We start from the raw sequence: 3,647 nt of genomic DNA on the forward strand, positions 1-3,647 counted from the left end.
ATTTACTCAAAATAGCTTTGGGCTGTCCGAAGCAAATTTTGAAAAACATCTGACGTGAACTGCTTACGCGTTTTCAAACAACCTTAAAGGTCCACAGCAAAAGCCCTAAGTTTGAATATTTCTGGCATGATATAATACAAAGTATGAGTTTGTATCAGCCATAAACTCTATTTTGCATACAAGTAAACATTAGCCGAAACAGTTTGCTTCTAATGGAACCTTTTTCAGTTTTAGGTAAAAACATCCAGATGTCGTATACGGCAGACAAACACACATTTGTATCATTGTAATTCTTATATTTTAATCCGCATCAGCTTTCAATCCTACGATAGAGTACTTGTGACTAACCGTAGTGATCAAAAAACTTGGTATACGCAATAGCACATGCGGCCCGCTTCTAGTCCTGGAAAGATAATCTGCTAGCTGAGCTTAATTAGTTGCCAGTCTAGAAACATCGTCAGCCGCTAGATCAGCTAGTCATAAAAGCCGAACACGGGGCATTTTGCCTTTACATTACGTCATTCAAGTGGTTGTTAAGCGCTAGGTGCGTTAAGACCTTGCTTGTTAAATTTGGGCAAGCTTCTGCATTGAAGCGGGTGGGCATTATACAAGTATATACTTTAGAAATCACTCCAGATCACGCACATGTCGTCACCATGAGTCTGTGACAAGATCTGCGATCTGAATAAGCAGTACCTCAGCACTCATTAGATATGTATAGAAAAAGCTGTCCAAATTTCAATCGGTGTGACTGCACTCTACAAGATGTAACCCGGAACCTACTGGTCGCAAGGGTGTTCGCAAACAAAACTATGTGAAGTAACTAAGCTATCTGGAAACGAAGGCTATGATTTACGCATCTAAACGCTAGACCTTGTCCATCTATACGTCATTTTCGTTCCACCTTTTGCTGTCTGTATCTCTCTTCCTGTTTCCTTCTTCACTTCGACCAGTTCAGGAAAACTCCTTTCCCCTGGCGCTTCATATCCCCTTTTTCTTCTTTAAAAAATTTCTTTAAGAAAAGATTCTTCAAATTTTATTCAGTCCAGGTTAACGCCGTCGCCGTCGTCTACAACTGCACCAGTTCGAGCGAGTTCTTGCCAGAAAAGTAGTTCCACGGTCACGCTACTGCCTGCTGAAAAAGCTGCCTGCCAGTAACAAGCCGCCAACAGTCAGCCAGCCGGCAGATTCTCTCTTACCGCTATACGCAGCTATTATATTGTAGTTGCGCTTTAGTTGCTATGGTTCCTTTGTCTGTAGAGAGCTGTTCGGTTCTGTCGCCATCGGCGACGATGCTAACGCACTCTCTCATCTCGATTCAACTGACTGTGTTCACATGCCATAGCTGCCACAACTGTTTCAAACGACACAGGTCTTACTGCCCTCTACAGCTAATAGTAACACTTCGTGACTACTTAACGAGTGGTAATGTTATTCGTGATTAACACATTGCTTAAGCTACAGCGCAAATAGTGGATGATATATCCGCATGCGCGGATGATCAAGCGCCATACAGACCAGCAACTGTGTCGACTTTTTTTTGACATATAGGAAGTGCAATTGATTGTGTGTCTGTATGGTAGTTATCGGCAGCCAACCTGCACTTGTTATCACTGACATTACGGATTAAAGGAGCAGGACGATTACGTTCGCAAGGCAAATCAAGAACTCAAAGACAAACACATTCTCGCTCGGTTTCGGTCACTTAAGTGTTGTAGTTACGACAACCGTCTATCGTAGCGAATTGGCATGGGACAGCTGGCAAAGATGATCAAATTCTTTATATGGTGCACCCTTGTTATTTCCGTGGCGGTGCAAAGTAAGTCACTTCCGGCAGAACGTTCTATTATCGAACATGGAGCCAACGATGATGAGTTAAGCTCAAGTGTCACCAGCAAAGCCCTTGAAGCAACAGATACGACACAGAGTAACCCTCGTATTGGTTCTTTAAAAGCAGCGAGTCCGCTATTGCTCAATGATATACCACCTAGCACGCTTCCACCTTCAAGCGTGGCCCCACCAAATACGACAGCATTATTACCTCTTCATGACGTTCTCTCTGTAAACGACCTGTCGGCGGCAACGAGCAATGCATCAATCTCCAATATCGTCGATAGTAACAAGCTTGGCGATGAATTTAAGCCGCCGCCGTTGGAAGTGCCTAAAAGACAGGAAGCTTTCTTTGTCGAGTCCTCAAGCGAGCCACCGTCGTGTAGGCCGCACCTTTGTGACCAAGAATCCACCCTTCAGATAACACTCGAGCCAGCTGCTAATGATACTGGCTTCGTCTCACGTGCGCTCGGCCTTCCGCTACACTTTGAGTGTGCCTTATACACGCAAGGTCATCGAGTTCACCTGCCGGTAGGGTGGCTTATGGCCAATGGCAGTGAGATTGTGAGCCCGGCATTCGACATTACATCTGTACAGGTACGCGATAGCGGAACTTATGTGTGCAAACTACGCCCAACAAAATGCTGTCCTCACGTTCAACTTTCGGCTAAGGCGGAACTACATGTTTACGAATTCAGCGAGACCGCCGGTATAATTCTTATGCTTTCTGTTCTGGCATCAATCGTCGTGCTGGTTGGTGTGTTTTGCTACTCGCAGAAGAAAAAAAAATATCATTCATGGCTAGAACATGAGATTCTTGCCGCCGCGCCGTCGTCCAGTTCTGACTCAACGCCGCGATCCATGCTGCGGCGTGATCTTAACGTTAACTCTAAGAAGAACCTGCTCAACAGCTAAATAATACAAATCATTGTAACTCATCTTAGAAATGTAGTATGAGCCAGTTTCAAAATCACTCGATTTGATGAAATTGAAGAAATACGTCACCATATCACATCTGTCATCGCAGAGATGTCCGTCCATGTGCCTTAGTTGGATAAGAACAGCACAATAAGATGCTAATTTGTTAACCTTGGGCAACCTTTCAAATTCTCTCTCAAAATCATTATCTCCTAATTGATCTAATTTTTACAAGTCTTTAATGCACTACGATCGCCATTAGCTGGCGACATCTTGCATGTGGAACATATCTCTCGTTCCTTAGAAGCTTAGCCATAACGACCGATGCATGACATTGATCGGTACTCGAAAAAGACGCACATCAGACGCTCGGCAGCGTGATTGCGCCGGTACAGGACAACATTAACAAATGTCACTTCAATTTAAATATAGATTCTCGCAGTCAGGAGTTAGGTAATATGATAATGAAAACGTTTGCGGATTTGCGGATGAGTGATATTGTGGAGGCGATTGACGCAACAATTTATCGAATTCCTGTTCGTGTCCACTTGGAGCTCACCTACATCCCATCATATGTACATACGTAAATGCACATATGTACATGTTTCTATTTGCAGTAGACTACAATATTCATTTACCAAGCGTTATCATCACCGTATCATTAGTGAGTTTACGCAACATGCAAGAATGTTTTATACGAGTCAGCAAGGCAAGAACAAAAAGCTTTACGACCTTCGCTGCATGACTCGCATTGTGTACACAATGTGTAAATTGTATATAACATCGAGCTTACATGTCGGGCTACAAATACTGATCATATTTAATCTTATTTACGTTGCATAGATTTTGCGTGGTTACATACATTTCAATTTTTGCTGTAATTATATATATATATATAT

Source organism: Varroa destructor, unplaced genomic scaffold (genome assembly GCF_002443255.2).
Source record: "Varroa destructor unplaced genomic scaffold, Vdes_3.0 BEIS01000003.1, whole genome shotgun sequence".
Lineage (NCBI taxonomy): Eukaryota > Metazoa > Arthropoda > Arachnida > Mesostigmata > Varroidae > Varroa > Varroa destructor.